At 40.6% G+C, this 17628-nt stretch overlaps 1 protein-coding gene across 23 annotated transcripts in view; it reads right to left on the reverse strand.

Annotated features, from left to right (window-relative positions):
- MAPK10 (mitogen-activated protein kinase 10) overlaps window positions 1-17628 on the reverse strand; it is a 266175-nt gene that overhangs the window by 183261 nt on the left and 65286 nt on the right. The window lies entirely within an intron of this gene.

Below are 17628 nucleotides of genomic sequence, written 5' to 3' on the forward strand. Positions count from 1 at the left end.
ATAGGGTTTAAAAGAGAACTGGATAAATTCATGGAGGTTAAGTCCATTAATGGCTATTAGCCAGGATGGGTAAGGAATGGTGTCCCTAGTCTCTGTTTGCCAAAAGCTGGGAATGGGCGACAGGGGATGGAACACTTGATGATTACCTGTTCTGTTCATTCCCTCTGGGACACCTGGCATTGGCCATGGTCAGAAGACAGGATACTGGGCTAGATAGACCTTTGGTCTGACCCAGTGTGGCCATTCTTATGTTCTCATTGTGACACTTACGGCAAAATTTATGCTCAGCACACCAATATGCTGAATGCATTTGAAAATCTGGTCACTTATTGTGGTGTTTAAATGTGGGTTGAGCTCCCTTTGAAAATCTGGCCCCAATTGTGCAAGCTGAGTTCCCTGGAACACATAGTCCAGAAAGACTGCAGTTATCCCAGGAACTGAAGCCAGGTCTCCCAAGTACTAGCCCAGTTCCTAACTGCGAGACAGAAGGGGTCAGTGGATTTCTAAATGGCCCAGTAATGTTCTTTTTACCACAGGGCTTTTAGGAACAGAAGATTCACCATAGTATCAGACCACTAGCCCATCAAATCTGTATTTTGCCTCCAGCCATACCCAATGATTCAGAGGAAAACAAGAACCTCACATACCACACCTGGTTAATTGAACAGTGTTGCACTTGGAAAAATATTTTTTCCTGACTCTTTCAGTCATTATGTTAGGTACTGTCATCTATATATGAGATGAACTACAAATCCTTTGCATAACTCTTGTAAGGATAAAATCAGATATTGCAGTGTGCATGCATATATTAACACACAGACATAGTGCATGTATGTGGAGTTATTCATGGAAATTCAATGAGGACATGGGAATTATGGTGCATAGACATAATTAAATGTGAAATATATCTTTTTTTCATGAGAATACTGAAGTCCTGCTTGCCACGGTCTCAGTCTCAGATACTATTCATTAAAGAAGCTGGCATAATGATTAGCCAATTAAGGACATTCTAACTTCACTACAAGAAAAGTATTGATATCCAATTATAATCAGTTAGTCACTAAGCTGGTTAGAATGAACATCTTAAGGGAGTACCATCCATCTGCAACTATTATTTGAAGCAAAGTAAATGCACCGTGCTAAATTTCAAAGAAGTGGAAGTGTCAAAATACAAATGGAAAGCAGGATTACAAAAACGTAGCCGCGCTTACCTGAAAACATCCTTTCTTTAAGTAATAAGGTCCACAGATCCAATACAATGGGTGCCGTAAATAAGCTGATCCTGTTGTAGCAGATCTGTGGACCTTTGCATGAAGAAGAATCATGTTATTAGGGGGATATCTGTAAATCACTGAGGTATTGCAGGGGACTCTTGTTAAAATTCTGCCACCAACATGAAGAGATGCTTGGGATTATTTCACCCGTAGGGTTGCCACGGTCCGGTTTTCAATCAGAATACTAGGTCGAAAAGGTACCCGAGTGGCTCTGGTCAGCACCACTGACCAGGCCACTAAAAGTCCGATTGGCAGAGCTGGCAGGCTCCCTACCTGGCTCCACGTGGGTCCGGAAGTGGCGACATGTCCCTGCGGCTCCTAGGTGCAGGGACGGCCAGGGAGCTCCGCACGCTGCCCCCACCCCTTTGCACCAGCTCCACAGTTCCCACTGGCTGGGAACCACAGCAAGTGGGAGCTGCAGGGGCGGCCAGAGGGGCGGCACCTGTGTGCAGAGCCACCTGGCCACCCCTACACCTAGGTGCCAAGAGTAAGCGCCCCTGAGGTAAGCACTACCTGGAGCCCACACCCCGTCCCGCACTCCCAGCCTGGAGCCCCCGCCTGCACCCAAACTCCCTCCCAGAACCTGCACCCCAAAATCCCTCCAATACCCCTGCCCCAGCCCTGAGCCCCCTCCTGCACCCTGTACCGCTCATTTCTGACTCCACCCCAGAGACCGCACCTCCAGACGGAGCCCTCACGCCCTCCTGTTCCCAAACCCCCTGCCCCAGCCCAGTAAAAATGAACGAGTGAGTGAGGGTGGGGGAGAGTGAGTGACAGAGGGAGGGTGGATGGAGAGACCAGGGGCGGAGCCTCGGAAAAGTGGCAGGGCAAGGGTGTTCGGTTTTGTGCGATTAGAAAGTTGGCAACCCTACTGTGATATGACCACCCCCCCTCACTGAGTGCACAAATAGGTGAACTAGAATGCCTGGCAATGGAGGAAGATCATGACATAATAGATATTACAGAAAGAAGGTGGAATGATAAATCAATGGGATACTGTAATACCTGGTTATAAATTATACAGTAAGGTCAGACTAGATCAGAGGTGGCGGAGCAGTAGCATTATACTGAAAAGATTCCTAAGTTGAATTATACTACTGGCTTCCTGATCAGAACAAAGGATATTGTATAGACAATATTTTAAAAGACAAAACAAAGGCTAATAAAATGGTATTTAACAGAGAACATTAGCTAAACACGCTATCTGGTGAAATGTCTAGAGCACGCAAGTAAAGACTACTCTTGACTTGGTCCCAAGTAACACACATGAGTTGGTTCTAGAACCACTAAGTAATAGCGACCACAATATAAATAAATTCGGTATCCTCAGGGCAGAAATTGTACTCCTAAATAAATACAATACATAAATAAAAAGCACTGTGACGCTAAACCTCAGAAAGGGGCGCGGGAAGCTAGTTCAAAAAGACATTAAATTCAAAGTTAAGAAAATTAAAATTCTTCAGAATCAGTATGAAGACTACTTAAGCATACCATAGGGGACTCTCAAAAGGCATGCACACTCATATCCAAAGAAGTGAACAGAAGGGCAGTAAAAAGAAAAAATCTGTGATTAAACAGTAGAGCCTGTGAAGTTATCTGAGTCAAAAGTGTATCCTTCAGAAAATGGAAATTGTCAGTTTTAAAGACTTTTACTGACCTGAGTACTAGAGTGCTATTCTTTTTTTTTTTAATCCTCCAAATACGTTCCTTTTCACAAAATGCAAATTCCTGATTCCTAAAGAGTAGCATTCTAAGTAATGGGTATTAATAAGAATCTGATGGTCTAGTTAGTAGGAAGTCAATTAATTCTGGGAGTAAATGCTCAAAAGTCAATAATAGGATTTGATACAAAATAATTCAAGTCTTATAACTTGGTTAGTTAACAGAGGATCTCAGGAAATTACTTAACCTATGGGCCCTAACAGGCTTATTATCTAAGAACTATACATTAGCGTTTTGCTTTGTTTGTTTTAAAAATCAGGGTAAGCTTTATCATCACTATAGTTATTCCTCACTATAGATATGTGTATCACCAACTTGTTTAGGAAACAGCTTTCATATTGTCAGTTATTTTTTCCTGGTGTTGCCTATGATTATCCTATATTAGAAAGACAGCAGTTTTTAAAAATAAAATTGTTTCTGGTTTTAAATCATATAGAGTTATAGTGGTATCATTTTACAGCATCTTACCACAAGTACACCATGAGCCACAGATTGCAAGTTATCCACATTCCCTACAAAATGATGGCTACCTAGATTGCATTCAAAACATTTGGCTCAACCCAAGAGTTGAGCTGTGTAAACTTTGCACAACGGGTTCCCAGGGGTTTTGGCAAACCTTTTTTTTGCTAGTTTACTTTCCTTTATTTCATTTGGAGTTTCTGCTTTTCGGAAACAGCATCTCAAAGAAAATTAGCATAAATCAAATTTTCCCTGATACATAGGGCCTGACCCAAAGTTCCCTAAATTCAGCAGGCATCTTTCCACTGGTTTCCAACAGTATTACTTTTGTCTATACACCTTTAACATATTAGTCTATTAGGTTATTAATTATTTAACGCCCAGAATCATATTCATAGTTCATTGATTTCAAGACCAGAAGGGACGATTGTGATCATCTGACCTGCTGTATAAATCAGCCCATGCAACTTCCCCAAAAATCTGCCACAACCCTTAGTAAATTGTTCCATTGGGTAACTACCCTCACTGTCAAAAACTTACTCCTTCTTTCCACTCTGAATTTGTCTAGCTTCAACTTTCAGCAAAGCACCTAAGCATGTGCTCCAGTCCTGCTGCTTTCATTGGAGTTATGCATGTACTTAAACATTTTGCTGAACTGGAGGGGTGGGGGGAGGGAGAGTGGGAACACAAACTGAAATTTGCTTAATCTTAACTGACAGTCACTCCTCTACCCTAAACCTTGCTGACCTAATGAACTGCTTGCCAATCCCTTCTACTCACAATCCTAAACATTCAGAAAATACCATAATGTGTAACAGGTTAGTACTTACTATTCAATTGTTCCATCAACATCAGTGATTCTAATTTTCATTTTACAACTCGGACTGTGAAAAATGGGTAAGTAAAATTAAAAAAATAAAACTTTTACTGATTAAACCCTCATCATAAACCAGCACAAGATTAGGGGCTAAACTGTAGCTTTAAACCACTGCCCCTGGTAGCAGCTAGCGTAGAGAAGCACTACCTTAGTGCAACTCCTGCAGTCATTAGCCTCAGGCAAGCACAAAGCCCTGGGGGAACACGGTTCTAACCCATTTTTCAGAGTACAGCACACACTCCCTTCCAGGTCAGCTCAGCTCTGCTGGCCAATGAGGGCTAGAAGTATGCTGATTTTAATCGATAGTATCTGTCTCCTTCCACCACTGTCCAGGTGCTTCCATTGCCAGTGCAAAATTAGCTTCATAATCACCAACTCTTGAAATTTTATTGCCAGTCTGGAGATATCTGATGGAATTTTTAACCCCTAAACCCTGGAATCATGTGAATACAGCAGAATCTCACATTTCATTTTTACAGGTAAGTTTCTAGCTCTCATGGTTGCAGAGATACACTTGAAAATGTGAACCCTTAAAGGTGCAAAAGCCAGAAAGCAAATAAAAAGGACTGCTAATGTGTTATTTTTTAAACCTCATGAATTTTAAGCCAATTTTATGATTTTTAAGAAGCCTGACCTGTTATTTCCAAATGCTTTGGGTTTGGCAATACTGTGGTCTTGTGATATTATCAGGTACAATTAAGTAACAGCTTAATTTTAATTTAAAATTAAAACGTGGTGGCAGGGCTTATATCTCAAATGAATGTGTTACTGGAATTATATTTCCTGTTGCGTCCTTTGAAAAATTATTTTGCATAAAGAAAGTTGCAATGTATTTAAAAGTTACACTGCCAAGGTAAAATTCAGTAGTTAGTATTTCACTCACCTTGGACAGTGAAACTAGACTAGTCCATTCTGAGTCAGTTTCACTCTCTGGTTCTCATTTTTGCTTGGTATACTTCCCTTCTTCCCCTTGGTGATCTATTTTAATGTGTGACTATTTGTTTACCACTAAATTGTTCTACTGAGCCTACAATGGCCTTGAAACATCCAGTCAAACTCTGCTGCAACCAATAAATGGCCTCTCTGCTGTATAGAGCACTGAATACCTAAATCGTTTTCAAGCAGATTCAAATGCACAGCAATTCAAAGGGAACATATTTGTATTTCCAGCTAATTGGTGTTTGTTCTTAGGCCTCTGCTGATTAGTCAGCACATAACTTGCCTGAGAAATTTACACACATTTAGAAAGCTCAACTTCTGTCTGAACTTCCTTTTTTCAGGGAAAGCAAATATTAATTCTGCTAACCCAAAATGTAGCTTACTTATTCATCCATTACAACTATGGCTGTTTGAATGTTTGGACTGACAGATGAGGAATGTATAGAGTTTGATTAAATTATGGATTAAAAAAAATCTTTCATAAGAAGTAAATAACACCAACTTCTACTGTGTCAGTCCAAGAGAAAGGGGAATGCAATCATATTTGGCAGAATGACACTGGATTTCAGTATAACACGGTGAGTAAACCAGGGCCTTCGTTGCAAAGCTTATCTCTTGAGGCATCCATGACACATGATGCTACCTGCTTGCTAAATCAGGAAGAGTCATGTCTCCTCTTCTAGCACTGGGGAAGTGCAATTTGTTAGGATGTTGAGTACTTAGCACTTCAAAGGAGTTGGGGAGAAAGTATGACGTTGCCTTCCCTCCTTCATATCAGTCCACAAAACAGGACTGGCATGCAAGGGCAAGTATGGTGGAGAACTCCCCAGGCCTTTATAGCTGTACTTTAAAAGCACTATCAAGCCCCATGTCACTGATCTGCTTATTAGACAATAGACTTATTGTGCCTGATAACCTAGTATGACTTCAAAGGGGTATTCCATGGGGTTACCAATGTAATAGATCAAAAATCACAGAGCAAGGATGATCCAGTGGTTAGGACACTAGCCTGGAAGACCTGGATTCAATTCCCTGCTCCACTGCAGACTTCCTGCGTGACAGAGGGCTTGTCTTCATGGCACAGCAATTCTCACTGCAGTGGGAGTGGTTTCTACAGCTCACCAATGGGTTGCGCACTGATGGGCCCATGTAAACCCTGATAGTTCGCACTAAAACTTCCTTAAGGGTCCTTTAACACAGTACTGTTTCAAACGGTACTGCATTTAAGTGCAGTAGGGAACTTTTAGTGCACACCAGCAGGGTCTACGTGGGTCAGTTCATGCACAACATGTTGATTTGCTTTAAAAATCACATCCTGATAGTGCACATTGCTGCACCGTGTAGACAAGTCCCAAGTCATTTGGTCTCTCAGACCTTCCTCCATATGAGGATAATAGCATTTCCCTACCTCAAAACACTTTTGTGAGGATCAGTGTATTGAAGATTGTGTGGTGCCTAGATATGTGGTAAATGGGGCCATTTAAATACTTAGGAAAGAATCAGACTCAGTTTTCTTCAGCCAAGCAGACTTCCCTTGTTTATTAAATTAATTTTTAAAACTATTTTAATTCCATTTTAAACTATGATCAGTGAGCAAGCATCCAGAGGACAGCCAGAAATTCAACTGGTTGACACAGATACCGTGCGCGTTAGTGGAACAATAGTCACTTTACTTCATATCTGTCCCTGGATTTTTAGAGAAAAATTCATCCATTAAGTATTGCTGAAAATAAAGACATAGAAACCAGTGTGTATACTGTGTATGATGCACATTATATTTCTGAAAGTATCTAAATCAGCAGCTAAACTGGATATTAAAAGAATGCAATTCGGTTCTGAAATCACAAGTTATAGCTATCCAAGAGAATTGCCTCAGTAATTCCAATCGGCTTCTCCATCAATGCAACATAATGTGACAGCTTTCACTATGCATCTCTTTCCTTAAAGCATAAATGCTATCTTTCTGTAGTGCTGTCAAGATGTTTGGCACAGTTGCCTGTCTGCATTAAAGGGGGTGGCCCTCTTATGAACAGACTTGCTCAGAGAATAATGCTCTCTGAGGCAAATATGTTTACCCTTTTCTAAAAAATCCACGGACATGAGGAAAGGTAACTATAATTGTAAAAGAAGTCGTTTATACTCTATACATCCACTGGACAAATCTCCACTGATACAAATGTGTATGTATGGTGAGCCAACCGTAACCTGGAATCTATGAGAGCACTGAGGGCCAGTCTGGTCATAGAAGATGTTAGGAAGAGATAGCTCAATGGATGCTATCACAGACTGTATTCATGCCCTACCTCACCAGGGATTTATAAGCCCTGGTTCAATGTTCCCCTCTATCACCTAGATATTCTCTGCCTACTATTCAAATCTACATGAGTATTAATTCAAGTTATTGGGCTTTACCAATTTAACACTACTTTTTAATTGGCACAGTAGTCTGTTATCCCTTGATTTTAATGTAGTATTATTTATACAGCACCACAGATACAATAGTTGCCACCAACCTTTCTATCAGGCTATAACGGCTATATCTCAGATATTACTGCACTGTAGTTGATAACAAATGTAGGCAACTACTGTATGTACTGTGCATTACTATAGGTAATGTGTGCCAAAAACAGGTCAACAGCTCTTCAGGGGATAAATTCTGCTAAAATGGCACTAGGGAGTACAGAACAAACACACAGCAGCTAGTGGTCATTACAGCTGGAATGCCTGAAAATATATGCAATTGTTTCAATGTTTTAGCAACGTACATTATTTTATCTTCAATACTTTTTATTTCTGTAATGACCAAACAGGCAAGTCAGTGCTTCATTGTGAGGTGACGATGAGGCATCTTCTACAGTCTTCTGTGCTTCATCAGTGGTTTAGATGCATTTCTCATGCCATTCTAGCCTGGACAGCTTCACTGGCAGAGTGAGTCCTACCTCATTAAATCAAAAAGTGTAATGTTATCCGTTTGCAAGAGGTGCTCCTGACATACCACATTCAGTCTCTAGGGGATTTGCCTTTGGATTACAGCAGCAGTGGTGACAGATAACTCCATTTCCAAGTCTGCTTAGAGTCCAGGGAGGAAAAAGAACATGCTAGAAGCTACTGCAAGAACCAGTCATAAGCCAGAACCCAGAGACAAAGGGTTTGATCTTACTTTTGGTTTGGAGCATAGCAGAGAAAGGAGCTACTCAGCTGGAGAGGACCCTTCTACCCTCCACATTCCTACCCAGGGGAAGATTTAGTCCCTTTGAGATTTCTGGGACACTGGACAGTGTCATCTCACCAAAGACCAGAAACCCAGGAGGCTGAGGAGAGAGTCAAGATCAGGCTACCAAGAGCCAGCCTGACTGCACATTTTAATCCTGACCAGGGAGTCATAAGGATAATGATATCATCCTTTGTGTGGAGACTGTCAGGAATGAGGGCCTGCCCTGTCATCAGAGCAGCAAGGGAGCGCAGCTAGGCCATAGCAGAAACACCTGATGAGCTACAGCAGCTGCAGAGGATCTGTGGCTGCCCAATGCACACACCCACACATTCTCTGCCTCCCTCTGCTTATCTCATTCCAAGCCCTGCTCCTGCACTGCTTGCCTAGACTGTGCCATGAACCCAGCCTTGTTCCAGTCCTGATTCTGCCTTTCTGACCCCAGGTAATCTGGTTCTGAACCTTGGCTATGATTCCTGGCTCCGACTCTGCTTTCACCTTTGGCTCTGACATTCAGACTCTAACCACGAGAACTAACCCCTAGCCACCCATTTCTGTGCTGCACCACCCTCCAAAGACTGAGCCTAAACTCATTATTTGCGTAGGTAGGTGTTGTGAGGGAGCAGATTGCTTCATATTTGCTGTAAATATTGGGAGGGGTAGAGTTTACATAGTGTTAATTTTGTCTTTTATTATCCTATACCTTTTCTTATTATTCCAGGTTTCAGAGTAACAGCCGTGTTAGTCTGTATTCGCAAAAAGAAAAGGAGTACTTGTGGCAGTATGCATCCGATGAAGTGAGCTGTAGCTCACGAAAGCTCATGCTCAAATAAATTGGTTAGTCTCTAAGGTGCCACAAGTACTCCTTTTCTTCTTATTATTCCCTATCCTGAGATCCCCATAGACAATAAAGCCTTGGTTATTGTTTTATTACTCCGGGAATTGTGATAGCTATTATATTTTTATGCTCTGGCTGACACTCAATATGAAATTCGGTGTTGAATATATTCCCAAAGCACAGGCCCTCTGTGTTGTTTGCATTGCAAGGGGTTTCCTGATTGGAAGCACTAGGCACACTAATAGATGAACTCAGGATCATACCCCTGAGGAGAAAAGGGAGAAGGCTGCAGCAATGCCTCAGAGCTGGATAATATTAACAAATTGGAAGGGACTCTAAGGAAGATTTCCATAGCCCCTGCCTTCATCTCAGACGCCTCAGTGAATGCTAGCTGCTTTTCAACTAGATCCAGGGCTTGTAACACCCAAGCCTCCTGACACACATATATAAGACCAAACAACATCAAAACCTAAAGGCAAGGTCTTCGGTGAACTGGTAGACAAAGTCAAAGAGTGACTGTGTATATCCCTTCCTTCTCCAAAACCACAGAAGAAACGTTACAGATCCCAATAGGGGCGTAAATAGTCCTGTCGAGATTATGGCCCATCTGGCTCCAGAGAAGAGAAAATCCTATTCCAGATGGATAGACAAAGAGGAGGCAGGTGGGCACACTGGCTCCTTTAGCTTTATTTTGTACTCGCCTGGAATTTTTCCTGCCCTCTCAAATCACTAACATGCTCCCTCTCTGCCCTTAGTATAACCCGTTCTGAGGCTGTTCCAGTGCAGAGCCAGATTTTCAAAACTCTTTAAATTAAAGACTAAGTGCATGCATGAACGAGACCCAAAAATGTTTTCACATTTTTATTGCATAATTATATTGCACAGTTATGAAAAGTTCAGCCTATATACTCCCATTTACTATTATTTTGACCTTAGGCGATAGTTTTCCATTTTTGAACATTCATCAAGATCTACTTGTTGTTTGATTCTTGTTTTAATAAGCTAGCCCATTTATGTTTTCATGTCTCCATAATGTAAGTCAGTCTTACCTTTCCATTTAAATTCATGCCAGGCTAGTATCACTTGCCTTTTCTGTGTTTATCTTGTCTCTAATTTATTTGTCTCTATTGCCTATTTTTATTTCCTCTTATTACAGCACTTTGTTTTGGACTGCAACTGTGCTCAGCAGAGTAAGGTGATGAGAACAATCTGTTTTGTAATGTTAAAGCCTTTAGCTAAGAGATTTCGTTCTGTTTGCAAACACCAAATGAGATGCTTGCGCCTTGTGAAACACACACGCTAGTTTGGGGATGTAATGGTGAAAAAAAAAACATTCACTACACTTTCATTAAAAAAAAATACATAATTGTCTGAACAAAGGACTCTATTCCCCACCATCCCTTTGCATAGCATAGTGTTCTTAAGAGGAGAAAACAGTTCTGGAAGCAGCAATCATGAGGCTGCCAAACGTGAGGAAATCCTCTGACTCACTGGTAACATTTCATCCTTCAGAGCAATTGTGCAAAAGCCTTTTTAACAGTCTTATAAGACCACAGGTAAATGCTAAGTAAACTACATCATAAAGCAACAGATTAGGATTATTCACCTTTGTATTCTGAATGGTTACCATAACTTCAGTCCACCGTGCACATGAAAAAATTAGGGTACTCCAGAGGGAAATAAACTACGTTCTTATACACATGACCATTCCCTCAACAAAGTGTTTCCCAATATACAAATGTATAAAATCTCAAAAGGAAGCAGCACCCATTCTTGTCTTTGGCTACACAGCAGTCAGTGTGTTTCTGAAGTGTCTTGCTTATTACAGTCATACACACTGTAATTTGAGATGTGCTCTGAAGAATTATGTCAATAGTATAGATGGTATTTATAGGCATTGTAGGAAATTGTTTTTTTTTAAATGCATGCATTGTGTGGACTGTTCAGTTATTTCACTTTCACCTGTTTCTATGTTATGCAAGGCAATATTTGGGTCCTATTCACCATTGCCCTGCACCATGTATATTCATTTAAATTTAAACCAATGCAAATCACTTTAAACCCATTTTGTGCTGCTGTAAATAACTGCAGAAGATGCGAGGCAATGGTGACTATGGCCCTAATTTTTATACTCCCAATCACTTACTTTAAAAGCCCGTTCCCTTTGCAGATATGAAGATGGGGTGGGATTTCCCTGTCTTTTTCAGCCACTTCTGTCATTGACTTCTGTCATGTATTCACCCACTAGACTGAATCTCACACACCTACATCCCTGTCACAAGGAACTGCAAATTCCACCTCCTTGCACCAGCCTGCCCTGATGTCCCACAGGGAAGAGAGATGGTGTTTCCACTTCTGTCATTCCTTGGAATTCTGTCAAGGAAGGCAACTTTAATGTCCACAGTAGGAGCTAAAGGAGCCCCCCAGGGAAGGTTTCTGAGGGAATGCTTTGAATCAACACATCCCCTAGCTGCTACACCCACACCCCCTCCATGGCCAGCAACATCCAGTGTAGGAGAAGCTGACTAGACATATTCCTCCATCCCGATGTAAGCAAGATTGTGACTAGAGATGAGTGAATAATTGATTTTTTCAGCTCAGTGACAATCAACAAATCTGGAAAAAAAATCATTTTGGGTCAACTGAAATGAAACCTGTTTGGCTGTGCTCACTGAAATGAAAAAATGGTTCTTTCAAACTGAACAAAATGTGTTTGACCCCAAAAATGTGTTTCATTTTCTTTTCAGGTAGTTTTTTCAATCCTTTTTTGGATTTTAAAATGCATATAGCTACATTTTGAAATGAAACATTGGTTTTCCCTTTCTTTTGGCTGAACCTATTCGCCAAAGTCAACCCAAATTCACAGACAGTTTTGGTGAGCCCAAAACTGCATTTTTCTGTGAATAAACAAATTATTCTAAAAAGTTTCACCCAGTTCGATTGAGACTGCTTTTCGAAAGCTCCTGCTCCCATGAAAATTTTTGCTGCTTAGGACCCTCCTCCAGTCTCTGTGCTGGTGGAATCCAAGACCAACTGGGTGAATTTAGCCTCAACTGCACAACAGAGTCATGTAATCTGAACAGAGCCTTAACCATGGTTTATTTTAGTGCAGTCCACAAAAATACACCTGTATGCATGTTCTGTGATAAAGACAGAATGGTACTTTTGGTACCTTTAACGGGCCCTTGTGATGATGGTTCCCACATGTATCAGTTTCCATAACCATAGAAGGCAATGCCTGTGTGGCAGGCTAGTAGCTGGCTGAGTTCCCTAAAGATCTCAAATGGCAGCTCTACCCAATTACCAGATGCTCATATAAAGCAACCAGACTGATGGAAGGTGGGCTGTTGCTACTGCAGGTACTCTGGAGGAAAAAAAAGCTCTCCACTTGCTAAAGGACTCCCCCTGCCCCTAAGTCAGATGTTCTTTTACTTCTTGTAAAATTTGTTTGAGCTTTATTCTTGAAGAAAGTTCATGTTGAGCTGTCTGTCTACAAATAAGCAGACTTCTTTACAAAGGCTTTGCTCAATTTTTTTTTAAAATAGATTAGCAGAGAACTTATGCAAGGTCAGTGTAGGCCCAAAACCTAGGTATCTAACATGACAAATGTCAACCTTAGCCATTGCACCACACTGAGTTTAATGTGACTAAGCCAGTTTTAGTTATCCTATCTCTAACCACTCTACACCATACTCCTTTCCAAGAGCCAGAGACAGAATCCAGGATTCCTGATCACCACCAATATTCTTCTTATGTGGCATCTCCATTACCGAAGTTTTGCAGCCACAATAGCCCATTCTGTATGATCCTCTGCTGATCTCCTTGTGGATGAGAAGTTCTTTTGATCCACTCAGGATACATGACCATCCACTGAAGATCATCTCTTTCTGTCTCATGTTCTTCTGCTATTAACTTTCCTTTCCAGAATCCATATACATGCATCACCCGCTGAACCACTTAAAATATGCTATGCAAATCAAATCTCTCTTTTAATAAATTCTCTGACTAGCGTTTGCTGAGTTCCAATAATCTCCAATACTTCTTTGTTATTCCATGATATTTTCAGAATTCTTCTATAACACCATGATTTGAAGGATTGTAGCTTCTTTATCATCAGTTGTTTGAAAGCCCATGTTTCACAGCGATAATTTAAGAGACCAAATATAAGTTTTTAAGAGTCAGAATCTAGCCTTCATTTATGTCATTCTCATCAGATGTTTATTATTCCAGAATTTGATAGAGAAAGAATAATATGAATAAAAAGAAATCACCCCTTTGGGCAATTTTTCACTGTACTGTCTCAGTTCTCATGCTGACTTCGGTATCCGACCTGCCATGTTCTGTAATGATGCTTCCTAAGTAGCATTAATTTTTCACTTGCTGTACAACTGTCATCCAACTGGCCTTGTGCATGTTTGCCCCCGGATTCTTGCATAGCACCATAATTTTTGCCTTGTCGATATTCAACTTCAGACCATATTCTTTGCCATATTCATGTAGAATCTCTACTAAATTTCAGGCCACCTTCTGACTCAGCCAACAGCACTGTCATCTGCATAGCAAATGTCTTTCACCCATTTTCCATTCCATCTTAGTATCTTCTTTTGTTTATTTGATTAATTTCAAACACATGCTATAAATGTTGAATAAAGGCAGTGACGTTATACAACTCTGTCTCACTCCTCTCAACCTGTATTAGATTTTCATTTTTATCTCCCACTATAATTGCCTTCTAATTCTAGTATAATGATTTTATTACTCTGAGTTCATATCCATCGATCCCTACAGATCTTAATGTGTTGAGCAATTTTTTGTAGTAGATTTTGTCAAATGCTTTTTGGACGTCAGTAAAGGCTTTCAAGCTCTTTAGTGCTCTTCAACGGTTTCAAACTCTACTGTTCATCTGTGGGGTGAATGCCATGGTTGGATTCACCCAATGACAAACCTCTCTAAAAACAGATTTTGCTTCCCTCTCCACTGGATACCAAAAAAACAATATGTACCCCAGCTTCATCAAACGTGAACTCTAATGCAAATCCTGAACTGTGACCTCAGCCATGTTAAGACTGAATAATTTCCCGATTACATGGAATGTGCAGTCTTATGTTTTGAGCTGTTGTAATAACTGATATAAAAGCATATGAAGTCACTGTTAAGGTTTTGTGTTGAGGAACAAGTTTCATGAATTTGGGGTACATATTGGAGATCAAAATGGAAGCCTTATGATGCAATGGAGTGTGTTATAGGCAGTGTCATAAGCAATATGAAAGTGAAAAGGAATGCACAAGTCTTTCCCCTTAACGTCCTATTTATATTCTTTTAAGATTTTGGATAGATGAAATGTGTCTTGCCGCAGTCTTACTTGCCACTAAGGGGTTTTCTTGGTAACAGACATTAATGCATTAAATGCACTTCAGTGGTGTTGTACACAACTAGATCTATAATACCATGAGCCATTTAGAGCTCTTGCTTTTTAGTTGGTAAGTTCTAGCCCCCTGAAGCCAATGGATGTGTTGACTTCAGTGGAACAGTGATTTGGACTCAGAGCAGCTAGCCATCATGCCTACCTTAGCGACAATGAGCCCTAGCAGATAGAATTTCATCCTTCTTGACATCCGTCTCAGGCTATTTCCCCCCTCCCCCCCATCCCACCCCCCACACTTTTAAACCACCCATTCACTCTACCATTCCCTTTTGCGATGAGGAGACTTTTTTTTAATCTTATCATTATAACATCATATCACTGATGGTACAATAATAACCAGGAGGGGAAAAAAATCAACAGAATGTTCTCGGCTGGGAAATAAGAACAAAAAGGTCATTTGAAGTACCTTTCTTCCCTTCTACAAAGTCAATAAAGAGACCCCAGATGTCCATAGACAGAACTGGGAGGGGAACACACACTTTTGTAACTGGTAAACAAAAGAAAAATGTAACACCAGAAATTCCATGAGCACCACAGAAGCAATAAAGGCATTTCAATTGTGATTTATGCAGTGTTACCTTAGAGATGCCTCACAGAAATCCAATTTCACATTAAAAATGTTACATAGAACACTTAGTGTCTTCTAAGAACAGTTTTTAAGAATCTAGAAGGACTGGGTTCTTGGAAATTGAATATCATAACCTCCAAGGTGAGTAAAAATGGTAAAACAATTTTAATCTGCAGGTTTATAAATAAACTGAATTGCATTTGCTACTGTAGATGTTTCTATCAAGAGTTATAATGAAGCCATCTGTCAGCACATCCCTATGCAAAGCGGAAGGGCAGGAACCTGAATCACTCCCTTCTATTTGTCTTTAAGTTGTAAAGGAGAACCTAATATAAGGATCTAGAAATTGTCTAGAACATAACCACAAATCTGAATACTCCCAACATTTGGGGAAGGGGAGAGTCTTCAAAAATCCAAACTCAGATCCAAAACCCACAGTTTTGCAAAATAACTTCTCTCTTTACACTGGGTTGATGTTAAGCCCAGAATCTGAATTGCCCCACACTCTGGGGCCATTTTTATAAGGGAGCTCCCTAAGGCCAGATTCTGATGCCCTTACTCACACAGAATAGTACCTTACTCCACAAATATTCCCACTGATTGCAGTGGAACTGCTACTGAAGTAAGATGATATTCAATATGAGTAAAGATGTCAGGATCTGATCTCAAAAAGGTAGCCTCTCGTCTGCCCTTTTGGGGCTGCTTTGGTGCCATCAAGAACAGTTTGAAAAACCCAGAGCTACTGCCAAATATCATGCAGGTCACCCCAAAAATAGTTTCAAAACCAGTTCCAAAGTGCAAAGAGATGCCCACAAGAAATGAGTTAATACATTGGAATTAATTCAACACATAAATAGTTAACTCCATTCTCTGGATTTTCCGTCAAGCCCTCTTTGTGTCTGCCTTCTGTACTGGAAGTTCTTTGGGGGCAGGGACACACTTCATATCTGCTCTCTTCACTATTACTGATTAGCAAATACCAAATAGGAACAACAAAAGATGAACAGCAGGATAATGCTCAGCTTCAGGAAGGCAACAAACACAACACTTCTGCCCCTGATCACAGGGGGCATGACTTTTACCAACAGTTATACTGTTAAAAAGCCTCATGTCGACAGAGGTGACTTACACTGGTGTAGCTTCTTTCAGTTCCCCAGCTGGAATACGCTATTCGTATTTAAATACTTTTGTACTGGTATAAGTGCATCCACTCTAGGGAATGTTGTACCACTTTGACTAAATCTGTATAATTAAAGCAATGCAAGTGCATCCATTCTAGGGGGTGTTGTACCCCTTTGACTAAACCAGTATAATTACAATAATGCAAGTCTCTAGTTTAGACAAGCCCTTACTATCAATCTACCCAATATTTTGGGTCTTTTTAAAGAAAATCCATTCTTCATTTTAACCATTGTATTTGTGGCAGTTTTTACAGATGCTGGATTTCATTTATTTCAGTTTCAGCATATTACAAACACCTACCTCAGGATCCAGGTATTCTGGGTGGATATTTAAAAAATAAACCCAGTTAATACAAAAAGAGAAGCAGTAAATCAACCACCTTTCTCCATACAAAATAAGTCAGTCCACAAAAACAAAACCTCCCTAGCTCACAAAATAAATATCCTCCCAAGTCTTACCCCCAAAACCTCCATCCTCCCCGATCCAGCTACCCAAACAGTTAACCATTTGGCTTGCTCTAGCTGGAAACAAAGAACATGTCACCAGACAAATAATTGGGAAGGCACAAATTCTAAGTATATTTGAGACATAAAGCCACAGCTATATTTTGTCTGCAGTAAAATGGACCGGGAAAAGTTTCATGATTGAATCACTGTTTTACACTGCCTTAACGATTGTCAACAAGATGAATGGACAACTTTCTGCATGCTAGATTGTTTTAAATGAGCTGCACTGGGTGTCATAAAGCCTTAGTTAATAGGGAACTGGCCTGAAGGCCTCACTAACAAATGTAACCTTCAAAGATGGCAGCTGAAATAGGCTGAATGTACATTAAACCAACTCAAATGGCCGTAATTCAGCAACCTCTCGGTGCTGAACTCCCTTCGGTGCAGAGAGAATGCACTATTTCCAGCCCCAGGGCATATTCTTCAACATGGACTCTTTGCCCTCATCCTTCTTTGAGTTGGTCACTGTGTGTCAGTCAAAACGTTTAATAAAGCAAGGCTTAGGGAATGGGCTGTGAACTGGAAATATTGGGATACTGAAGACCAGAGGAAGTGTGTGACATGAGAGACATTCCTCAACATGCATGAACCATAGAATATCAGGGTTGGAAGGGACCTCAGGAGGTC

Source organism: Lepidochelys kempii, chromosome 4 (genome assembly GCF_965140265.1).
Source record: "Lepidochelys kempii isolate rLepKem1 chromosome 4, rLepKem1.hap2, whole genome shotgun sequence".
NCBI classification, from domain to species: Eukaryota; Metazoa; Chordata; order Testudines; family Cheloniidae; genus Lepidochelys; species Lepidochelys kempii.